Below are 11,179 nucleotides of genomic sequence, written 5' to 3'. Positions count from 1 at the left end.
ACTTCGAGAAAAAATGAATGAGAGAATGAACCAAAAAATGTTGTGGATGGTGAACAAATTGGGAGAAGCTAATCTCAATTTCAAAGTTGATATATATAGAAGAAATTTGTGGTGACATGTCAAGTGAAAATTACAATGTTGCGGTCCATATGTAGATATGGAAAAATTAAGCTACGTTTTGTTTGTACGATATCATTATACTTTTTTTTTATTCACATGCCAATGTTAAATTCTATTGTTCATATATTGACCTAGTGTGGTTGTACTTGTAATTAAGGATATTTTTACGCTATTATTTTAATTAAAAATAGCTTTCCAAAAATTTGTGTTGCATATTTAAAGAATGTATCGCATATTGTCCATTGCAAAAAAAGTGTTGTTTCTAATATCACATGTTACAATAAAAAGTGTTGCAAATATGAAAACGATGTTGCATCTAAAAATTATGTTGCAATCAAAGTGTTGCAATGGTGTACAAAAGAGTTGTTTCGAAAATAAAGTGTTTGCAGAAAATAGAGTTGCAATAATATACGAAAGTGTTGCTTATATTTTTTCGACAATAGTGTTACAATATCAATAGTTATGGCAACACTTATATTAGAGTTGCCATGAGGTATCTAAAATGTTGCTACAGAGACTAATAGTAACACTTATGTTGGTGTTGCTATAAATACGGTAAAGTGTTGCTATTGACATCCATAGCAACATGCAAAATTGCAACACTTTATTTTGCTTTAAAGTGTTGCCAATTTATTTAAGGCAACATTTTTATAGCGTAAGCCAACACTTAATGAGTGTTACTATAGACCATTTATGGTGTAGTGTTGCAACATCGCAACTGGATCAAGATTCACTATACCTTTAACCGACGACGTAGTTGAGGATGATGGTTTCGCCATTGGTACGTGTCCACGCTCCGCGGGCCACATACTACTGTTGATTGCCATTTCCTCCAAAAGTTCTCTAGCTTGGGCCGACGTTTTCTTCATGAATAACCCTCCGGACATAGCATCTAATGAACCTCTAGTTGTAGGATTTAATCCATTATAAAATGTTTGCATTAAAAGTTCAGCGGGCAATTGGTGGTGTGGGCATAAACGTTGAAGTTCTTTAAAACGTTCCCAAGCCTCATAAAGAGTTTCATTATCATTTTGAGAAAAAGATGTTAACTCTTTTATGACTCTTGCGGTTTTTGCTAAAGGAAAATATTTTGATAAAAATGTTTGGGCTAATTGCTCCCAAGTTTCAAATGTTGCGGCTGGCATAGAAGTTAACCATTCTTTGGCTCGATCCTTCAAAGTAAAAGGAAAAAGGCGAAGTTTGATTGCTTCCGCAGTCACATCTGTTATTTTAAAAGTATCACAAATTTCTAAAAAATTTGTCAAATGGGTGTTAGGATTTTCGTTAGGTAACCCGTAAAATGTTACGTTATTTTGTAACATATTAAGCAATGCTGGCTTAATCTCAAATTGATTTGCATTTATTTGGGGTCTAACTATGCTGTTTGTTACACCGGCCACTCCTGACCTAGCGTAATCCATAAGCGTAGCCATAATTTCTGGCTCAGTAATTCTAGTTTTTATTGGAGTTTTGTTTTTCTTTTTCTTGTCTTTCTTGTTCTTTTTAACCGTTCTTTCAATTTCTCGGTCTAGCGGTTAATAGAGTATAACAAATGTTAGAAAATACTTCTGACTTAGGGATAAATTTACAAAACATGATTGTTTAGTTCTTTAGAAAAGTAAACAAGTGTATTCATTTGCATTAAGCAAAGAAAACAACTTTAAACTTTGTATAAATTATAACGATGAAATAAATGATGGAACCTCTAATTTTTAGGCTTTGAACTGTAGTCAATCCTCCTACGGTCGGGTTAGATCGCTACCTTAACCAAATTAAAACTCTACCGAGATATCAATTTGTCTAAGTGTTCAACAAAGTTTCCTTGTAAAGATTTTGAATTAAACTACGTTTTAATGAAAACACCGGCAATCCACTTCGGATCCTTTACCAAAGTGCTGCATGAAACTCTATCGAATAGAACAGACTTTAGTAGATGAAATATAAATTTGATACAAGTTTACAGAGAACAAGAAGCATGAAAACATTTGACGACTTGCAAGTGAACGGGTTGTCAATCCTTTCTATGGGTTTCGTTAGAGTTTGTCAGACTCAGGGCGGATTCTCTACTCAATCTTCTCGTTGTAACTTCGTAATAGGGATGCGGTCGGCCTCTACCAAAATGTAAACTAATATGAACAAAGCTAAACGCTACTGTGTTTGTAATTATTGAGTAAACAATGTGTGTACATCATATTGCTTTTTACAGAAATGAAATCTAAATTCTGAATCACTTGACTCGGAATTTCTGCATAAATTCTATACTAAATCTCTTTCTTCTACATCTTTCCAACTCTCCATCAACTCTTTATTTATAGATGTTGAAGAGTCGTGATTGAAGTGTCGTGTCCGTTGTGAAGGATCGTATCCTCTGTGAAGGGACGTTTCTATCCATCCGAACGAACGTGTTTCTTTGAATTAAACATGTGATCATTGTACTTGGAGGAATTTCTGCACTTACCGAGAACGGCAATTCTCGGCCGAGAATGGGGAGTAAATACTTTGTATTCGAATGAAAGGAAGGGGAGCTGAAAAACGCGTGTCGCGACCGAGAATTTGAGATTCTCGGTCGCGGCTTCCACAAATTCTCTACCGAGAATTTGGTTTCCTCAACTGAGAATTGGGCATTTTCTTCTGTTGCTGACTTCGTCTTTGTTCTCGTTTAGGTGTAATCGATCTTTGTCGTTTTTGACTCCTTTTATAAGGTTTTTCTTCTGTTTTTAAGCTCTTTTCGTTCCTATTTGGATTTTACCAAATATTTACGTACCTTATAAGAAAGAAACATATTCGAGAGTAAAAGCATTCTAAATAGTTATAAATAGCACAAATTCGTAGCAGAACTGATGTAAATACTAATGATATTTTAGGTATATTTTGGGCTTAACACCGAACAGAGCATTAAAATACTTCTTAATTAGGTAGATAAAGACCGAGTATCTTTTTTTGATACAGATCGGTTTTATCTGAATTCGTGACGTGTTAGTTTTAATCGTAAACTAACAAAGATGTTCTTCTCTAGCTAAACTAGAAGGAGTGAATCCCGGGTTTCATGGACTAAATCCATAGGAATAGTGAAATCCCCATTGTTGAAGGTAAAAACCTTAACAAGCTTCAATGCAGAAGATGATTAATTTTGTATTGATAAAAGTTGAAGATTACAAAGAGAAAGAGATGAATTTATATCATCTCAAAAACCCTAATTGCCAAATTACATAAAGAGCAAATTATATAGCTAATTAAAACATAAAGATAATGGGTAAATGGGTGAAATATAAAGGGGTGACATGGATGGTAAATAGGAAGTGGCATGGTTGTAATAAGGGAGTGGCAAATGTGTAAATAGGGAGTGCCAGGATTGTAAATAAGGAGGAAGCTGGAGTAAGGAGCAAGTTCCTTAAGCTGAAGGCACGCGGGGCGTATGTTGGCTGTTGAGCTCTTCTCCGGATCAGTAGTCATGGTACGCGAGGCGTGCCCAGATCTACGCGGAGCGTGCCCAAATACAGGGGCGGAACCAAGGGGGGGGGGGGGGTTGGAGAGGGCTCCAGCCCCGGCCGGCCGCCCGAAAATTGAGAAAAAAAAATCGTAATGGTGTCTCGTAATATTTTAGAGAGAATTATATTGACTTTATGTAGTATTATTTCAATGTTTAGAAGTAGGTGAGATGGTTTTAAGGATGCTTGCTTTTGTTTGAGAGGTTCCGTGTTCGATTCCCTTCAACCTCATTTTTTTTAAAAAGCTTTTATTTATTTTATTTTTATTTTTTAATAATTATAAAATCATGTTACCATGATTGATTAATTTAAATGGACTCTTTATTTTTATTTTCATAACACTTTTGAATTCATTTTTAATATATTTTTACCATTAAAAAAATAAACATATTTAATATTCATTTTTATTATGCGTTGAAGGCTAAAAAAAATTTGCCAAGCCCTAACGGGCTGGACTTTGAAAATTTACCGTCAATCGCACAGTTAATTTCGATTTTTTTATTGATATGTTTGAGCCCCGGGTCATTCGGGGTCCTAGTTCCGCCACTGCCCAGATATACGTGGGGCGTAGATTGACTGTTGAACTTCCTCCGGATCATTTCTTCTTATACGCGGAGCGTGTTTTAACTCTATGCGGAGCGTGCCTGATCCAAGCCCCACGTGGATGACCTCCTGGACTTTCTCTGGATCAAACTCTCAAGTACGCGGGGCGTGTAATAAACCACGCGGAGCGTGCCCCACTTAGTTGTGTGGCACAATTTTGGCCTCCTTACTCGCCTTGTTGCTCGTGCTTGATTCTTCCTCCGACTTCCCTTGTCCGGACCCGATCCTAGGGAAAGATGCCCCACATCATTTTTATTATATTAATATAAACACCACTCGTAACAATGAATTAAAACAATTATATAAGCACAATAATTATGTCATCATCAAATGGGAAAAAAAAAATAAGTTCTGTGATATATATTTATAACCTTGTTTTCTGATATATATTTATAAACTTGTTTCATATGATCAGTTCTATGATAGACTTAGGAAAATTTACAATAGAATATTGCACTAAGGCATATGAATTAATAATAGAAATTTATTAAGGCACAAAAACGCAACCCCAATACAAAAAATGAAACAAAAAACAAAATCCATCCCTAAAAAATAATGGACTTAATATTTTACACACCTATTAATTTCGAACCTCAAAAAAGAATCAATATCAACTTATTAATTTTGCATTTATTCCTAGCAAATAAAGAGACCTCTTTTATCTTTTTTTTTTTTTGTTGTATATTTAGTTAATTTTAATTTAAAACAAGTAAAATTTATATATTGTATTTCGGTTTGGTTTTGTTCGGTTTTAGACCGAACCAAACCAAACCAAGCCGAAAAACAAACTATCTAAAAAATTAGGACCGAACCAAACCGAAATAAAATTCGATCCGGTTTGGTCCGGTTTTTTTGGTCCGGTTTTTTCGGTCGTTGAGCTTTTGATTCGGTTCTGCTCACCATGTCGTGAGGCGTATTTTGCACACGCCTACGTGTGAAAATTTGTTTTTTAAATAATTTTAATTGTAATTATTAACATTATAATTAAAAAATATACATAAAGTACTAAAATGTGTTAAAATGTACATGAAGTGTGCTAAAGAATTCTAAATATAAAAAAAGTACAATAAATCAATTCGTCCGGTTCCATTCATCCACAATCTGATCCAGCTGAGTCCTAACTGGTGGAGCCTGCTCAGCGGGCACAAATGCGATCTTCAATTAATTGAATCTGTTTATATAACCCTTTGTTTCTTCAATTGCTTAATTCGATCTTCAGCTGAAATAAAATCCTGCTCTAAGGCCGCAAAACCCAAAAATAAAAAATATTTACCGGGAGCAAATTCCTTTTCTTTTTTCCGAGGTTTTGGAGTCAAAAAGCAAAATCCTCATCGTTCTTCTTTATGAGAGAGAAACAAAGGAAAAACTCAAATAACTGTACCCGCTTACCTTCCTTCCATAGTCCTTTTATACCCATACTCCCTTATCAACATAATAGACTTATCTTTATTATGAAACTATAATAATTAATCCACTTAAAAAAAATATAATAATTAATCCACTAAAAAAAATATAATAATTAATACTTATCTACTCTACTTATTATTAATCTAAAACTTTAGGAAGATATATATGAAAGCCTAAACAAAAATAATTATTTGCTTAATATATAATTAGATGGGTAATTTAATTACGAATAGGGCTAATGAACTTTACTCGTTTTCACGGTATAGACGATAAACACTAAAACATAACATAAAAATTGCTATACTTTATATTTAAATTAATAATTGATATACGAACATTGATATGTGAAGCATTAAGATCCTTTGGATCCGGTGGCCATGTGGAAGACCAAGAGCCTTCAAATCCACCAGACTTCTATGAATAGTTCTCCATCAAGGAAAATCCTCATGGCAGATAGTTGAGACCGTCCATAAGATGTCACTTAGAAGAAAACTTCTAATAAAAAAAGATCCCTAATAAGAAAGGGTTCATAGAAGAATGGGGATTCGACGGAACACTATAAGTAGAAAGCTATAGTAAACCATGTATGCTAACATCACTACTTCACAAGTATATCATTTCCTTCAACCCTTCAAAAAAATATTTATTTGCTTAATATATATACTTTAACTTGTAAGCCTTTATCCTTTACATATTATATTTATACTTATTGAGAACATGTGTGATGCAAGAGATGTGAATTTTTTTGAATAATTTAGATAATTCTATATTATGTATATTTCAAAATTAAAAATAACAATTTGTGCTATTATTGTTGACTTTCGAGATGCGGTAATTAAAAAAAAATTGTGTTATTATTATTGACTTTCGATTTCATTTTAGTAAATTGTATTCTTATTTTTTTATATGATTAGTATTAAACTTAGGTACAAGATAATAATAATTTAATGGATAATTTATAACAATTGAAAGCTTAAAAAGTTAATGAATAAAAGTTGTTAATCGAAGATAGACATCCCAACTATGTTGACATCTCCATGGTGAACTGAAATTTTAGTAGTAATACGGTAATTCTTTTTTTTTGGGTCCGATATTGGATATATATTGTTTCTATGAATTTTGGGAAATCTTATTACACAGCCCGGTTAAAGATGAGCTATATGTGCTTCCACCCACCCCGAAGGAGGCGCTTGTAGGAGAGAATGTATCTTTTGAAAGGTGGCATGCACGGCTTGGACATTGTCAGAATCAGACAGTCAACACAGTTCTCAAAGAAAACAATTTATCCTCTTCAAGTCCAATTAATAGTTGTTCCTTTTGTCCTTTAGGCAAGCTAGCTAGAACTTCTTTACCTTCCATTAATCATTCTAGTATATTTATTTTTTAAAATTTATATCTGGATGTTTGGGGGCCACCTCCAGTGTTATCTTGTCCTATCCACTGTTTTTTAATTATCTTTGATGAATTCACTGGATATGGATGAGTGTTATGTTTTAAAAATAAGAGTGGGGTTTGTTCAACCTTTCATGATTTCTACGTCATGATTTCTAATCAGTATAGTGCAAGAGTTGAAAACTTCTATTCTGATCTTGCGGTGGAGGGATTTCAGAAATTACAACCTTTCCTTAGAAGCCATGACATTGTGCACAAAATTGTGTGTCCTCATACACGTTCAAAATGGTATTGCTGAAAGAAAAATTAGGCACGAAGTTGATACTTGTCTTAGCCTATTAGCTAATGCATCTCTACTTGGAACTATGCTAGATTAATCAATAGTCTACCTACTAAAGTTCTAAAAAACCAAAATCATCATATCTCCTGTTTTATAACAAACAACCCTATTATTTATCATTACATATCTTTGGAAGTGGAATCCATCATCTACTTTGCCCACTATAGTGAAGATTTGTTTCCTACTTCGTTAGCTGCCTCTTCAACATCATCTACTAACATCCCGGTGGAAAGCACATCATGTCAACTTCCATCTTTACTTGGTCTGTATCCAAGTAATTTCTCTATTCCCAATCCTACACCCTCTTCTTCCAATTCTTCTTCTTCCTCACATCCCACTACACTTGTGAACTTCGTCTTGGGTTCTGCTGCTTAGAATGTTCCTTCAGATTATGAAAAAACGGACATTGCTCCTCTGGTGCCGGTAAGGACTTCATCACCTGCTATGCCATCCACATATGTGTCAATCTCTAGGTCTATGCCTGCCACGTCTGTCGATTCTCCAGATAACACCATATCAGCTACACCAGACCTGAATACTTCAATTGCTCATAAAACACATGTCACAACATAATCTACAATGCACGAAGTTGTACCAACTTCATCATGCACTCATCTCCCCACTATTGGTACACTGTCTAGTTCCACAATAATGATTGGTCCAATTCATCAGCATAGCATGCAGCTTCGCCAGTCCACACTACATTCCAAAGGGCGCTTTGATGCTCTCCTTGCGACTCATCCTAGTGGCACAGTTGATCCCACCTGTTTTAGCAAAGCCAACAAGCTACCCGAATGGCGCAAGGCAATGTCTGAAGAGATTCAAGCACTTCTTCACAGTGGCACCTGACAACTAGTTTCTCGTCCCAAACATCAACATGTCATTACTTCCCGGTGGTTATTCCGCACAAAGAAAAAGTCAGATGGAACCATTGATAGACACAAGGCTCTTTTAGTGGTAGGGGTGTTCAAATATGGATGGGTTATTATAACCCATCCATTCTCCACCCATCCAACCCACGGAATATGCATATATGGGTTAAAGATGGGTTCCATATGCATTGGATGGGTTATAAAATAAATTATTTGACTTACATGGGCTGGGTTATAATAACCCAACTAATTAACCCACCAACCCAACTTAAAGAAAAAAATGAGAAAAAGCGTGAAAATATGAAAGCGTCAAAAATGGAAAGTACATGAAAACCTAAAAAATGGAAAACATGTGACAAACCGAAAAAGGTGCAAATGGAAAAAACGTGAAACAAATGAAAAAAACGTGAAAACAAAAACAGAACATACCAAATGGAAAAGACTAACGTGGAAAATGTAAAACAAAAAAGGATAATTTAAGATTTTTTATGTTTTTTTTTTGTAATTCGGTTGGATTAATAATATATTGAAAGTTGTGGTGAAGCTCTTAGCCTAGTGGTTGAGAGCTTACCTATGTCTTGGAAGGTCATGAGTTCGAATCACATTCGGATCTGGTGGAGATTTTTCTTTTGTCTCGGGCTGCCCTTTTCAGGGGGTGCCAGCCTGGCTGGGATGTCCTGTTCCGTTTCGCCTGCCTCCTCATTTTTAATCAAAAAAAAATAATATATTGAAAGTTTGGTTAGATTTAAAATCCAATCAAATCGAATCCAAAATATAATATATTTTAAAGAAAAAGCTTTAATTATATTTTATAAACTTATAACTAGAATAGTTATTTTAATTTTATCACCCCAATACAGAAAATACAATACAATCTAGCAATTTATATAATATAATCTAGTAATTTATATAACTTCAATATATTACGTTTCCAATTACGTTTCTAATTCTCTCACAATTAGCTAGAAATGTGCTAGTTGTTCCAGTCTCTACCGTGGCTTCAGAGTCTGCTTTTAACACATTAGGTCGAATATTTGATCCTTTTCGGAGCTCTCTTTTTCCAACAGTTGTGGAATCTTTTATATGCGGTCAAAATTGGCTACGAAAAAAACCGATTCCAATTGACATTCGTTGTGCAATGGATGAAGTAGAAAAATATGAAGAACTCGAGATAGGTAATAATTTATCCAATATTATTTATTTTTTATTTTTCATCATTGTTTTTGTTCGTTATTAATTAATTTTGATTTTAATTACTTTTCAGAGTTCGAAAAGGCAAGATCACCCGTGGTCGTGGAACAAGATTCGTCAATGGTTGATTGATTTGGTTTTTTTTTTTCATCGGTGTGTATTTTGATATTCATATACTGATTATTATTATTATTATTATTATTATTATTATTATTATTATTATTATAATAATAATAAATAAATCAACAGTTTTTAAAAAAATAATAATAAAAAAAACCAGCTCAATAAAAAAACATAGAGTTGAATTGTTATATATAATTCATGATAAATATATAATAATCCACCCAACCCACTATAACCCAACCTATCTAATCCACTTAAAAAATTCATACAACCTATCATAACCCACTATAACCCAACCCATTTAAAAAAAAAAAATCCTTACATGGGTTGGGTTAAAATTATACTATAACCCGCCCAATCCAAGTTTGAACACCCCTACCTAGTGGCACGCGGATTCACTTAGTAAGAAGGCATTGACTACAAGGAAACATTCAGTCCCATGGTCAAGGCTAAAACAATTAGATCCGTCTTTGCCCTTGCAGCAGCTCATGGATGGTTCATTAATCAACTTGATGTCTCAAATGTGTTTCTTCATGGAAACCTCTCTTAGACTATTTTTATGGAATAAACACATGAGGTTCAATGATCATGACAAACCGGAACATGTATGTCTTCTCAGAAAGACTCACTATGGATTAAAATAGGCACCACGTGAATGGTTTACTTATATGCGAACGTTCTTACTTTCCCTTGGATTCAAGATGTCACATGCTGATAACTCTCTCTTCATTAGACGTACGGAAACTGAAAAGACCTGCATTCTATGCTATGTGGATGATATCATCATTATAGGTGTTGCATGTAATTTTTTTTTGCATCATTTCAGAAACCATAACTCTTGGAATCTTGTACAAAATGTTTCATGTCACGTTTCAGTAACTTCTAAAAATTGGAAATTCATTTCTTAAACCTGTTTTTTAGGATGTAATGTGTTTTTAGATGTTGATCAATGCTAATATCATATGTTCAATGAATCTCTAATATATTTTAGATTTAAAACACCATTTGGCTCCTGATCTATTAAAAATATTGATTTTTCGGTAGATTTATCCAAAATTCTTATTCTCCTATCGTTTATTATTTGGTAACATTTGCTCCCCTGACTTATAAAAAACCAGTGAAATATCAATCAGTGTGGATGATTGAGATTTTACAAATTTTGAATAAGTCGTGCGAACAAATGTAACCAGATAATAAGTGAATGAGCAAAGACTTTTTGAATTACATCATAAGCCTATTTCATTTTTTAGACTTGAAAAACTTGTACCGAGTTTAACTAAAATATCACATATGTATATCTAAACTCAATGCATAAAAAACAGGTTTTGGCAAGCCAACAAATTTATAAATATATATAAACTTAGTATTATTTAATAAAAAAATATCTATTAATTATATATGTAATTAGAGATAAAAAAAATATCTTTATCCGTTTCAATATATAATTAAATCATTTATTTAATAAATATATATAAACTTAGTGTTCCACAAATTTAATAAAAAAATCCAAATTAATAGTTGTAAATAATATAATATACAATTTAAATAAATACAAATTATTATTCCGGTACTTTTTTAGTATGCATTCATTCACTTTCAAGTGACTAAAAAAATATAAATTAACAAATACATGGTGGATAAAG

General features: G+C 33.4%; 1 non-coding gene across 1 annotated transcript; it reads left to right on the top strand.

Annotated features, from left to right (window-relative positions):
• Positions 1-1,077: 1,077 nt before the first annotated feature.
• On the top strand, positions 1,078-1,184 carry LOC136231439 (small nucleolar RNA R71). The gene has a single exon (XR_010689824.1). It is a non-coding gene; the product is annotated as a small nucleolar RNA R71 (small nucleolar RNA).
• Positions 1,185-11,179: the final 9,995 nt, after the last annotated feature.

Source organism: Euphorbia lathyris, chromosome 5 (genome assembly GCF_963576675.1).
Source record: "Euphorbia lathyris chromosome 5, ddEupLath1.1, whole genome shotgun sequence".
Classification (NCBI taxonomy): Eukaryota; Viridiplantae; Streptophyta; class Magnoliopsida; order Malpighiales; family Euphorbiaceae; genus Euphorbia; species Euphorbia lathyris.
The sequence above is the reverse complement of the archived record's forward strand: the minus strand, read 5'-3'. Positions and strand labels throughout refer to the sequence as shown.